This window comes from Panthera leo, chromosome D4, assembly GCF_018350215.1.
Source record: "Panthera leo isolate Ple1 chromosome D4, P.leo_Ple1_pat1.1, whole genome shotgun sequence".
Classification (NCBI taxonomy): domain Eukaryota; kingdom Metazoa; phylum Chordata; class Mammalia; order Carnivora; family Felidae; genus Panthera; species Panthera leo.
Genome location: NC_056691.1, coordinates 28740144 through 28753817, shown reverse-complemented (window position 1 = coordinate 28753817; position 13674 = coordinate 28740144). Strand labels below are relative to the sequence as shown.

At 39.6% G+C, this 13674-nt stretch overlaps 1 protein-coding gene and 1 non-coding gene across 12 annotated transcripts in view; both read right to left on the bottom strand.

Annotated features, from left to right (window-relative positions):
• The window catches only part of LOC122204446 (aminopeptidase O (putative)), a 342257-nt gene extending 328787 nt beyond the window's left edge, over positions 1-13470 (bottom strand). For all 11 annotated transcript variants that reach the window (XR_006195667.1, XR_006195669.1, XR_006195668.1 and 8 more), the window contains exon 1: positions 13407-13470. The gene's annotated coding sequence lies outside the window, so the exon portion shown is untranslated. The remainder of the gene's footprint in view (positions 1-13406) is intronic.
• On the bottom strand, positions 4021-4165 carry LOC122205759. The gene has a single exon (XR_006196250.1). It is a non-coding gene; the product is annotated as a U4 spliceosomal RNA (small nuclear RNA).
• Positions 13471-13674: the final 204 nt, after the last annotated feature.

The following is a 13674-nucleotide window of genomic DNA, read 5'->3' as shown; positions in this document are numbered from 1 at the left end:
CAAGGATTAGTATAAGTTTCATGTTTTAAAAGGGCCATTTAAAAGAGATGTACATTGGGGCGCCTGGGTGGCTCAGTCGGTTAAGTATCCGACTTCGGCTCAGGTCAAGATCTCATAGTCTGTGAGTTTGAGCCCCATGTCGGGCTCTGTGCTGTCAGTTCAGAGCCTGGAGCCTTCTTCGGATACCGTGTCTCCCTCTCTCTCTGCCCCTCCCCCACTCATGCTCTGTCTCTCAAAAAATGAATAAACGTTAAAAAAATTTTTTTTAAATAAGAGATGTACATTGACTTGAATAGGAACTTGTAGTTAAAGATCTATGCTACACCCAGTGCACATCTTCCAACATGGCATGGCATTTCAACCTCAGAATTTATTTTGTATATTGTTTTAAAGACTATTTCAAAAAGTGTAAGCCCTGAGTATCTCCTAAACTTCGGTCATGTATGTACCACCTTCAGTATTTTTGCCATCTTCATACCACCTTGTTATTTATTAAATACTTTTTCTTCAATCCACTTTACCACTGACTCAACTTTTATAATATCCATGAAATCATGGGTTTGACTGGCTAATTTACATTTTTCCACCGTATATTAAAATGGACACATAACTATTAAAATTCAAAAGATGCTTATCCATGTACCACTTTAAATCATCTTGCACACAAGTCAAGAAAACACTGGTTTTAAAAAATCAGCTGAGCCTGGTAACATATCTGTATCTATACTTTAAAAACTGTTAAGGAAATCAGAATGTTCAAAAGCCACTTTGCAGCAAAATTTAGGACTGTCCTACTCTATGAAGGCACATTATCAGTGGGAGCCACAGGGCTGGCATTCAGCCAAGAAAACGTATTTGAGAATAACACGGGAGTGGATGGTACAGAAAGATGGCAGGCAGTAGGCCTCCATGAGGGAAGCAGCTGAAAGAACAAGGATGCTAGGTCCTCTTTACAAATTCTTGGGTTCTTGCTACAGCCACAGAGCTGAACTTGGCAGAAGACCGACTGCCTAATGGACAGGTGGGCAGGGCTTTTTATTTATCCTGCTTCCTTCCTGCCAACACCAGTACTGAAAGCCTGCAGAAGGGCCCACTCCTAAAGTAGTATTCTAGGGCAAAGAAAGAGTCTGGGCTCTACCACACCTGTTCCTCCCATCTAGAAGACATATGGGTTAGATTTCATTCTGAAATTTTAGCACCGTAGGTGGTTTGAAACAGCTTCCTGAAAGGAGCTTACCCCCATTCCTGATGGGGGATGTCATGATACCATGCCCTCACACCCCTCAAAAAAAAAAAAAAAAAAAAACACCCTGAAGACACTGGATATTTAACCACTTTTTTTTTCACTTCCTTTTCACACTGCAAAGAGGACTACCTCTTTTTGTAGTTATCTATCCTAAATAAGTGACACAATTATAAGTCACTGCCTTTATTCTTATTCATTTCAAGAAGCCCTAACTGAGTCCTAGGTAGTGAGGCATAGAGAAAGCCGGTAACTGAGGCTGTCTCCAAAGAGAACTGGGAGAGGGAAGGGGGAGGGTGTGAGAGAGAGAGAGAGAGAGATGCTTCCTGCCCCAATTTTTGTTCTTGAATCATTTTTCTGGTAACTAGATAAAATAATTTTTATATAATTCTATGCAGTAAAAAATCATATATCATTTTAGATAAATCTACTCCTGCCCCAACAGTGAACTTAGGGTACTAGCCTATAGGCACACTGACACAGTATTTTCTTAATACTATTGATCCCTTTTTGGCTTCTAACACATGGCTTGGAGGCTGCAAAAAGATACACTTTTCCAGTATTTTCTCAACTAAATCCATTCCTTTTCTGTATAAAGTTTTAATATGTAGCCCCATAACTATAAACGTAGGCTTCCTAAAGACTATTTGGAAAACATGAACTATATACAACAAATTTTTAAATCTGACTGGTTTTGTGTTATAATGTTATACTGTCCAACTGGCCTTTGGGGGGCATCTTTAACCTAGGAAGGATACTCATGATTTCTAGAACTTTATCCCAAGCATCTCTATACAATTTACTAGTGAGTATTAAATATTCAGAGAGCTTCACTGCTAGCAATTAAGATTCATATCTGTGAATATCTCCAGCAATTCAGGAACACATCTGTATCTCAGAACTCCTCAAGGATAAAATTGTAATCCAATAAATTACTGCTCTTCTCAAAGATCTAGCACGGTGTTTCTCAAAGCGTAGGCTGAGGATCACATGCATAAGAATGATCTGGTGAGGGGCACCTGGGTTGCTCAATCCATTAAGCGTCTGACTCTTGATTTCGGCTTAGGTCATGATCTCATGATCATGGTGGGGTCAAGCCCCGTGTCATGCTCTGCAAGGACAGCACAGAACCTACTTGGGGTTGTCTCTCTCCCCCTCTCTGCCCTTGCCCTGCTCATGTGCTCTTACTCAAAATAAAGAAACGTAAAAAAAAAAATAATAATAATAAGATCTTGTTAAAATACCAACTAGTGAGCTCCAAGAATGTGCATTTCTAACAAATTCCATATTGACGCTGCTGGTCTAGCAACCAGACTTCGAGAACCACTGGCTTAATCTAACTCTGGTTATAGTAACTCTGGTCTCCTCCCAATCAACACTGTTTAGGATTCACTGTGGAGTTCAATGATGCTAAAAAATGGCTCCACTTGGCAAATTCTCTAACCACTTTCCATAGGGCTTCTTGTGTAAGACTCTTCTCAGTATCTTCAAGAAGTTTCCATCATTCAGAACTTGTAGTATGGGTGAAAAGTTTGTCCTTTCTTGGCATCTGCAGGGATAAATACCCTTCACATCCCTCCCCTAATTCCTGGACTCTGTCTGACCTTACAGCCCCCACTTCCTACCCTGCGTGGACAACCTTTCTGTCCTCTATAGGAAACCATACTTCCTACAGCAGGAAAGCTGTAGGAAGGACAAGAGGTCACTCTGTTCCTGTGTTAGGAAACTACATTTCCTTTAGCCAGAAATCAAGACAGACTCCCTCTACTTAGTGATTTATTTGGTGATTGTCACAGGGCTACAGCTACAGACAACCAAGGACAAGGAAAGGAGTACTGTACCCAAAGGCAAAATTTGACAAAATTAGATTCTTTAGAAATAGCATTCAGATCTCAATATTTACACTCTGCTCTTCCATGGGAATAAATATATAACAGATTTCTCCATTGAGAGATAGGTCCACAATTTACACACTACAAATAGGTGTCCCATTCTCTGTAAATGGCTTTCAAATCCATCTCACTGAGGTTTAAAATATACTCCTAGTGATTATCATGGTCTCAGTGGTGAACTGAACATATATGCAGTTCATCCTTCCCAAGAAAAGAGATTTCAACTAATTCCTAGAAACTGAAAAGCATTTGGGAGAAAGATAATAAAGAAAACATATTTGATATAGCTTCAATATCTTAGAAGATCTCCAGGATCTCCATTATCTTTTCAATTTGAATATACAACTGAACATATGTAATTGGAGACCATGTTAAAATTAATTAGGATGATTTAAAAGGCAGGCTAAACAGTTTATTTTTCAGGGCGCCTGGGTGGCTCAGTTAAGCATCTGACTTCGGCTCAGGTCATGATCTTGTGGTTTGTGAGTTCAAGTCCTGCATCGGGCTCTGTGCTGACAGCTCAGAGCCTGGAGTCTGCCTCAGATTCTGTGTCTCCCCTTCTCTCTGCCCCTCCCATGCTCTTGCTCTGTTTCTCTCTGTTTTGCAATAATAAATAAACGTTAAAAAAAAAACAATTCATTTTTCTTTGAGACTTCGATATATGCTTAAGGAAAAAGTATAGACCTGGAGAATGATACAGAACAATAGCAACAGGGAAGGATATTTAAAAAAAAATTTTTTTAATGTTTATTTATTTTTGAGACAGACACTGGCAGAATGGAAGTGGGTTAGGGGCAGAGAGAGAAGGAGCCAAAGCAGGCTCCAGGCTCTGAGCTTTCAGCACAGAGCCAGACACGGGGCTCGAACCCACAATCTGCGAGATCATGACCTGAGCCAAAGTCAGATGCTCAACCAACTGAACCACTGAGGTGCCCCAACAGGGAAGGATATTTTTAGGAAAGTTTTCAATTAGCAATAATCGCGCCTCGGATAAATCTCATTGGCTACGATACTGCCACTGCACAAAGCTGGAAGGATATTTTTAAAATGTTAGCCACAAACTGGTTAAATGCTGCAAATACTGCATAACATTAACAATTTACAAGGAGTGTGAAAAATATGACTTTCTTAAATCATTGTAAGAAAATGACTAAACAAAACATATTCTATGACCATGGTATTTCCAGAACCTAAAACACTCTATTAGAAAAGTCATTAAACCATGTTCAGAATCAAAATGATTTGTTACTAACAACAAAGTCCTTGGGCATACGTGTGTTCGAATGCCATCACTGAAGAATCTTATATTTGTCCAATACTGAATGTGGTTGCAGACTGAGCACAAAAATCGTCAAGTGTCATCTGCCGCTAGAGAACAACCGATGGGGATGTAATGCTGCTGCTTTTTAAAGCACAACTTCTGCGATAAAATGTTTCTGGCCTGCTTTTGTACTTAGGATGAATGTCCGTTTTCGTGGTTTGGAGAGAACAACTCATTTCTCCTTTGAGGTGTTAGATCCTAAATACCAAAATTAAGTCCTCAAGAAAAACTGCTCATCGTTCTTTATTGAAGTAACAGATTAATCTTTTTCTTGGAAATCCTCATATTTAAGTATAGAAATAAGGTCATAAAAAATCAGTTCATCACCATTAGGGGATTTAGCCATAATAGGATATTCCTAGACAGAGCTACTTATTATACTAGATCAAACATAGTATAATACTGATCAAATAGATCAGCACTCACAAAAAATAATTCATGTAAGAATCAAGTAAAAATGTCAAGGCTTTTAATGCCACCTACTTACTTCCTATTTTGCAAGACAATACTTGAGATATTACAATAAAACCTACATCAGCTTATATCTGTGGATAAGTTTTTTTTTAATGCCTTGTAAAAGAGGTGGGAGTTATTGCACTTTCTTGATGAATAATGCAAAGTAAGCATTATTACATAGGAAAAGCATCTAAAGGCATATTCTATGAATATGTCCAGCTTACTGAGTCCACTGTAATTACTTGTCAATCAACACCACACATACATATAATCACAGCTTAAAAATAAATATGAAACAGGGGCGCCTGGGTGGCTCAGTCGGTTGGGTGTCCAACTTCGGCTCAGGTCATGATCTCACAGCTCGTGGGTTCGCGCCCCACGTGGGGATCTGTGCTGACAGCTCAGAGCCTGGAGCCTGCTTCAGATTCTGTGTCTCCCTCTCTCTCTGCCCCTCCCCTGCTCATACTCTGTGTCCCTCTCTCTCTCTCTCTCTCTCTCTCAAAAATAAACATTAATTTTTTTTTAAATAATAAATATGAAATAATAAAGAGCAAAAGAGAAAACAATGGGGTGGGGGAAGGCAAGGGAAAAGAAGAACATCTCTAAGAGGTTGTAAGATTTAAGGATATGTTGATACGTCTTCTGCCAAAGATAGCAGACTTCATAATGAGGTGCCCAAATGCAAAAGAAATACCCTGAGATTAGGTCACACAGCACAGAACCTGGGCTTATTGAAAAGTAATATACTTATAAGTAAAGGATCACAAAATCAGATCAAGAAAATACTGAAAAAGAAACAAAAAAGAACTCCTCACCTAAAAAATACTACAAAAACCAAGCTGAATAAATTCCATGACTTTTTTAAAAATATTTTTTTTTTACATTTATTCATTTTTGAAAGACAGAGAGAGAGAGACAGAGCATGAGCTGTGGAGGGGCAGAGAGAGAAGGAGACAGAATCTGAAGTAGGTTCCAGGCTCTAAGCTGTCAGCACAGAACCTGATGCGGGGCCAGAACCCACAAACCATGAGATCATGATCTGAGCTGAAGTCGGATACTGAGCCACCCACGTGCCCCCGCTGTCCCCACCATGACTTTTTAAAACACTACAGAAGGAAGGTCCATGGTCAGGGAATTGATAATGTTAGAAAAAGAACTGAGAAACACTTAATGGATAGAGTAAAGAAACAAACATCCAAAAAATCAGTTCTGGCAGCTGCTTTCCCAGCTTGTTCCGTAACTATAGGCTTTCTCTCTCTCCCCAAATTACCTACTCAGTGCCAACAACCTTTGCCTTCACTCCATTCGGTGAACCAATGGTCCATTCTTGACATTTTCACTACTTGGAACAGTTCCATCACTTAAATACTTCATTTCCATAATCTTATATCAGAGCATGGCTTCCTATTCTCCCTATTCTTTCTCTTAATTATTCACCAACTCTTATTATATTGAAACTCCAGTCCCTCAGCTTTTCCATTATCTTCAATGCATCTGCTCCCTCTGGTTCTAGGACAGAGGCTCCAATCGGGGAGTGCCCCTCAGAGAGTATCTGGCAATGTTTGGAGATATTTTTGATGGTCACAACTAGAGGGGGAGGCATATAGTAGGTAGAGGCCAAGAAGGCTAAACATCCTACACCGCACAAAACAGCCCCACAGCTTCTACATTTCTGAAGTTGAGAATCTCTACTCTGTGGTCTTCTTTAGATAATGTGGTTCCTTTCTTCAATCACTCTTAGAACATTTTAACCTCAATTCTCTTGTTCTTTCATCCTTCTGATACCTATTCTATAAAACCTTTCAACCAACTGAACACCCAAGTTTTCTACTTCTAAAGTCAGTGTACTGAACTCAACCAAAGCTAAAGAAATAAATTATTAAATAAATATCACACGACCATGCAAAAGGTGGATGCTACATATTCACAGATTCCAACCTCAATGAGACCCCCAGCATTACCAGGCAGGCAACCTTTCATGTGTCTCTCTCTAGTTGCTCCCTCAACTCCTGTTCTTTCCCCTCAGTGACTACTCTAAACTTTTACCTCTATCCCCAATCCTCCACCGAATCAGCACTCAATATCAGCAAATTTACCCGCTTCATTTAGGAAAGTTTGCTACCATCAGGCAAGAATTTTCCCATATTCCCTCCCCACCTACAAACTTATTCACATTTATCCCCACCCTTCCCCAAGCAGTCCCTTCCAGGAAGGTGGAGTAAGTGTCCTTCCTGTCCCAGGACTCCCTGATCACAGCCTGTGACATCCTCTCCCACTGGCCTTCTCTGGAACCCTGCTTCATCAATCATCCAGCCCCTAAGGCCCCTCCCTCAACTTCATCCTCTCTCTCTCCACCCTTTACATCTCAGTAATAAGTGATTGTTCCAATCTCTTCTTGGGGTGGGGGGGGGGGGGAACATGAACAAAAACCCTTCCTTACTCTCACATTCCCCTCCAGCTCTTCTCTCTCTCTCTCCCCTCACAGCCAAATTCCTAAAAGGGACTGTCTTCACTTCCCAGCCCCATTATTCCATCTCCCTTCCAGTCCACTGCTTACATCCTACCGTGCCACAAAAATTCCACAATGGAGGCAGATGACTTCCTATTTATCAACTGCAGTAGGTTCTTCCAGTCCTGAATTCTGGAGCATTAACACACATGACTGTACCCTCCTTAAATTTCTCTCCTCTTTTGGTATTTGTGATACCATTCTCCTCTATCCCTTCCTGCCAATTTGGTGCTTCCTTCTCCCCCTTCGTAGATGCTGGTGTGTCCTCCAGCTCTAGCTTCAATTTTTCTCATGTGCAATCCATGCTCTATTCACTTTGACCTCATACACCCAGTCCTGATCTCCTCTAAGTTTTCCTAGTGAACAACACCACCATCTACTCAGTTACCCAAGTACCCCAGATTTCTTACTCTCAGCCACACGTAAACAATTGCAAAGTCTTACTGATTTAACTTGAATACCTCTTGAATCCATCATATCAATTCATTCTCTTGGCAACCTATCCAATTCAAGTCATTCTCTCTCACCTAGAACGTATTATAAGATTAAGTACATATGAGTAAAAATGGGAGTCCCTCTTACAAGTAAGGATGCTACATACGTACAATGAGGTATGATTAAAAAGAACACAGAACATTGGAACTCTTTTTAAAAAAATGGATTCTAATACTGTTTGAATATAGGGAAATCATTTAAGCATCCCAGGCTTCAGATTCCCAACTGCTGAATGAAGGGTATGAGAGAAATATCTAAGGACCCTTTGCACCCTTAACATTCATTCTATAATTCTATTTCCGCCAGACATTACTCAGACAGTTGATACCTCCAAATATGCACCATACTTGCTACATATGCAAAACATTATTACTGCAAATGAAATAGGCTGATATATCTCTCTTTTGCTGCCAAAATCTATCAAGCATATCCCAATTCCCATCAGTTTCAAAAACCAAACCTTCAACTGCAAGTGTCAAAGAAATAAAATGTAAACAAAGGAAAAAGCCAAGAAAAAATTATAATGAAATTGATTATATATATAAAAATGTTATCTGAAGATAATTTCTTCAGGAATCAAACCATGCAGAGTAATGAGTTAGCAACAAAATGAATGTGCCATAAACGATCCTGACAGTAACGTTATAAACAAAAAACTCTTTTTACACACAGAAAAAGAGTGCAGGAATTGTGAGACATCTAAAGTCAATGCCAACAAAATATATATGCAATATGAGATCTTAAAACGTTTCAAAATCTGTTTTTTCAAAGACAGGCTCTCAGAGAAAGATAATACGAACTAAGCTTTGAAAACGCAGTTTGAATGTCATTCAAATGTTATCGCCCAGCCAAATAAGAAGCACCTGTCATCCTTTTGACAATTTGGGTTCAGAGGCTCTTCTGTTACCTACTGAGCTCAGAAGTAATGTTCTATTTTAAAAACGGTATAAAAAGAGAAGGTAGAGGAAGAGTGTGGCAGGCAAGAGAATTTACGTTGCAAAATTGGTAGTGAGCCAAATGTCAACACAAAACATAGGATAAATCAACTCTGGAGCCACCTAGCCTGAGTTCAAATCCCAATTTCACCACTTTGCCAGCCTTGCAATTTTAACAATTCAATTACTTTTCTCTGTGCCTGGTTTCTTCATCTATAAAAGAGAATGGTGATAGTACCTACTTCACAGGTAAAGTGCTTGGAATAATGCCGGGCATGCTGTAAACACTGTAGAAATACTATGTAATGTTATCATGATTATTATTTCCCTTATTATATTTAGACTAAATAATAGGTGAGAAGAAAAATTACACTATAATGCATGCTCAAGCTCCAGTTTAACACTATTACCAGGCATTTTGTTTACTGTTCAATAACATTATTTCAAGTATTTCCATTCCCATCCTCTAGAAGTTCACAAACCAAATCACCAAGTATTAAATTCATACTATATGGAATGAGAAGTCTATAAAAGCATGATTCAATATGCATCAAAAGTATAGTATATGCTATACACATACAATGGAATGTTACTCAGCCATAAAAGGAATGAAATTCTGATAGATGCTACCACACAGATGAACTCTACTACAACATGGGTGAACACTGAAAATATATGAAGTGAAATAAACCAGATACAAAAGGATAGTGTATGACTCCACCTAGAATAGGTAAATTCATAGAAACAGAAAGTAGAATAGAGGTTACCAGGGGCTGGGGGGAGGAGGAGAGGGGAATAGGGAATCATTTTTTCATGGGTATAGAGTTTCTGTTTGGAATGATGAAAAAAATATGGAAATGGATAATGGTGATAATTAAACAATACTACAAATGTGCTTAATTGCAATGAATTATATGCTTAAAAATGGTTAAAATAGTTAATTTTATATTATGAATATTTTACCACAATCAAAATCTTTAAAACATACAACCTACATTTTCAACAGGAAGTTTTAACATGAGTATCAGCTTTAATGGTACTAAAATTAAAAAAGTAGATCACTTATTCTCAAGTTCCTGACTAGGGATACCAAAGGAGTCAATATGAACTCCTAGCTTGAACTTGGTTTAAAATACATGCTTGAAAATGGGTACACACTTTGTAAATTCAATAAGGAACATTATTTCATTTTGCGTATAGTCAATTTTTTTTTTAGCTCATTGAAGACAGAAAAAGAGAATTACACTGAGAAGGTAGCTTTATATGTGACCAATGCATAATGGTTAGTTCTATGAGGAGGTATTTATCCACATAGAATCATAACATGAGAGCAACAGCATACCTGTGCAGAGCACAATAAACAGATATATAAATCAACTGGTATTCAATTCAAAAGTAGAGTGGGTTCCCATATATTGGTAAACCATAATTTAAACCACTGAAATATCCCCCAAATTCAAAACAGAAATTAAAGGTCTATTATTTTGATGCATATAATAACATGAAATATTTGAAGTCTTCACTCCAAACAGTGCAACCAAAAAGCATATTGCATTTCAAAGACGAAATGAAAGTAAATTTAATAAATTAGCATTTTCCCAGAATGGCTAAGGTTAAGGCACTCTAGTTAGGATAATTTAATTCTCCAGTAAAGTCATAAATATTATATATCAAATATCATTCAAAGAATGACAATTTTCAGAGAACTAGAATGCAATTTTCAAAGAACCTAAGGCCCAAACTAGACTAATAATATTAGCAAACACTTACATGGCTCTTCCAATATGCCTGATTTGTTCTAAGCCCTTTTCATAAAGTAACTCACTTTACCCTCACAACATCTTCTGATAAAAAGTATCTTATTATTCCCATTTTACAAATGAGCAAATTGAGGTGTAGAGGGGTCAACTGTCCTGTCTGGGCTCACTGAGCTGCTAGTAAGTGACAGAGCTAGGACCTGAATAATGGAAGTGTGGTTCCCCAGTCCCTGAATGTTTTTATTTTTTTAATGTTTATTTATTTATTTTGAGAGAGAGAGAGAGAGAGAGAGAGAGAGAGGAGGAGACAAAGGGCAGAGACAGAGGCAGAGGCAGAAAAAAATCCCAAGCAGGCTCCACGCAGCCAGCGCAGAGCCCAACGAGGGGCCTTAACTCACAAACCGTGAGATCATGACAGCCACCCAGGAGCCACCCCACGCTCCCCCCAACCCCATCCCTATGGTTAATCACTATGGTTTACTATCTCTTGGTGACAGTGAGGAATGGAATACATAAAGTATAGGTAAACTCCAAATGCAAAGCAGTTTGGGTGGTCAAATATAATAAAATCTCTGAGGAAATTACCAAATTATAACACAGGACAGTAAGAGGGCACTTGTTGGGATGAGCACTGGATGTTGTATGTAAACAATGAACCACAGGAATCTACCCCAAAAACCAAGAGCACATTTCACACACTGTATGTTAGCCAATTTGACAATAAATTATATTATAAATAAATAAAAATAAAAAATAAATTTAAAAAATTTTAATTAAAAAAATAAAATGACTGCTCTGAGCAGCATCAGGGTGGTTCAGTCAGTTGAACGTCAGACTTCAGCTCAGGTCATGATCTCATGGTTTGTGAGTTCGAGTCCCACATTGGGCTCTCTGCTGTTAGCACAGAGCCCACTTCAGATCCTCTGTCCCCCTCACTGTGCCCCTCCCCTGCTTGAACTCTCTCCAAAATAAATAAATATTAAAGAATAAATAAATAAAATGACTGCTCTAAGACATTAAGAAAAGATTAAAATACATCAGTATACTTAGTATTTAAGAAGGCAAGGAATTGTTTAGGACATTTAAAATTTTTCTATCCAAAATAGTCAATAGGGTTTTCAATTCTTAAAGGGGTAAAACTTTCCAAAATCATGAATTACACATTCCCTGAGGGGTCTAAAAAGAAGGAAGAAGGGTTGTACTGAGCAATCTTGCTTCCCACTTATCTCATTCTTAAGGATTGTGTGTGTGTGTGTGTGTGTGTGTGTGTGTGTGTGTGTGTGTGTATGTCTAGGGGGAATCATAAATTAAGCTTTCCAGGCATTTTAATTCCAGGTATATAAGAACTTAATACTAAAGATATTACAAAGTGTCAAATCATTTAGATAGATGAGTGAATAAACTCACACAATTAGATGTGACTACTGTGAAAAGGCTGGAATTTTGTCATTTATAGTAGAGTCATTTAAAAACAAACAAACAAAAAAAAGGTATATGCTTTGAAGTCATACACGGACCTGAACTTAAAGCCTGGCTCCAGCATTTAGTTAGAGTTTTTGGCAAGTTAACCTCACATACCTGCGCTCGTTTCCTTCTCTGTAAATTGAGGATTAGTAATTCCTAACTCACACAAGGTTGTTGTGTGAGCTAAGAAGAAAACATATGCAAAGTGTCAAATGAAGTCCCTGAGACACAGCAGATGGTTAACAATGAGTGACTATTATTTCCATAACCTTATTCTACTTTGTCCCCCTAATATTAGAAGAACCTAATCTTACCAATTAGCAAGTAATTGGCAGGCTTCTCAAAATTATATGAAGATATGCTCTATTCAAAAATGGAACATACTTAAAGACAAACACAAAACCAAACCATCACCAGATCATAGATTTCAGAATCCTGCCTTTCCTCCCATATCTATTCTGGTTGGTTTTGTAACAACCGGTGTCCCACTATCAACAATATGAATTTTTTTTTTTTTTTTTTTTTTTTTTTTTGCTGTCTACACATTCCCAGTGGGGTTCTGATACTTATTTTGCTGACTAACTTTGCAAAGGTACTTGTCACCACCGCTTGAAAACCAAAAAGAAAACTAGGAATAAGGAATATTTTAATGAGATGCTGTAACTGTTCCATCCATCTCAGCAGTTGATTGGATCCCATGTGGATCATTTATTATCACACTAGATTTTCACATTCCTTCGCCATTCCCTTATTCAACAAATACGTGCGTTAAGGAGTAAAACTGACTGACAGAAAGAATGCTCTTTAGGGACACCCAAATTCAAAGCTTGGTGATCTCAGTAAGGATTCTTGGGGCGGGTGTTGGGGGTGGTACAGGGTTGGGGGGCAGGGAAGGTGGTTGGGCTTCACTGCAAGTGGAAATTAAGAGACCTGTAAACTGTTTTTGTCTCCTTAAACACGACTGGAAATGAGTCTTGTGGAGCTAGGAGCGGGGGGGGGGGGGGGGGGGGGGGGTGTGAAGTGGGCCTGGAGGCAAAAGAAGGAGACAAATGCAGGCTGAAGAAGGGTCTGTGCCAGTGGGGAGAGGAGAGGTCAGTGCCCATCGCCACCCCAAGAGCTGAGGCGGAGAGAAGTGGCAGCTCAGCCCAAGTCCCCAGGACGGGTTCAGCCTCAGGAGTCTGAGACGACTCAGAAGGGATAGGTACCCCACCGACGGAAGATGAGGATTGAGGAGGGTTCCCGGTCGCCTCTAGAACAGGATGCTGCTGTCCCCGCCGCCATCGCGGCGCGAAAGGAGAGGAAGGCAAGGACCCAACTGGGAGCGTACATGTTACCTGTCTCAGTCGCCTGCCCACCGGTCTCCACTTCCGCAGACTCTGGGTTACCACGGGCTACCCCGGCCGCGTCGAGTGACGTCATCCACGCGCGCCCGGGACGCTGCCGGCCCGGCCCACCCCTTCAGGAAGACTGGGCGGAGTCTCCGAGGGGAGGTCTGCGCAAGCGCAGAGCTGCGGCGAGCGTGGGCTGGTGGGGAATGTTCGGCTGGTTTTGGGAAGTGTGGGGTTGCCCTTGTTTCTCGATTGTTTCTAATTGCAAAGTCTT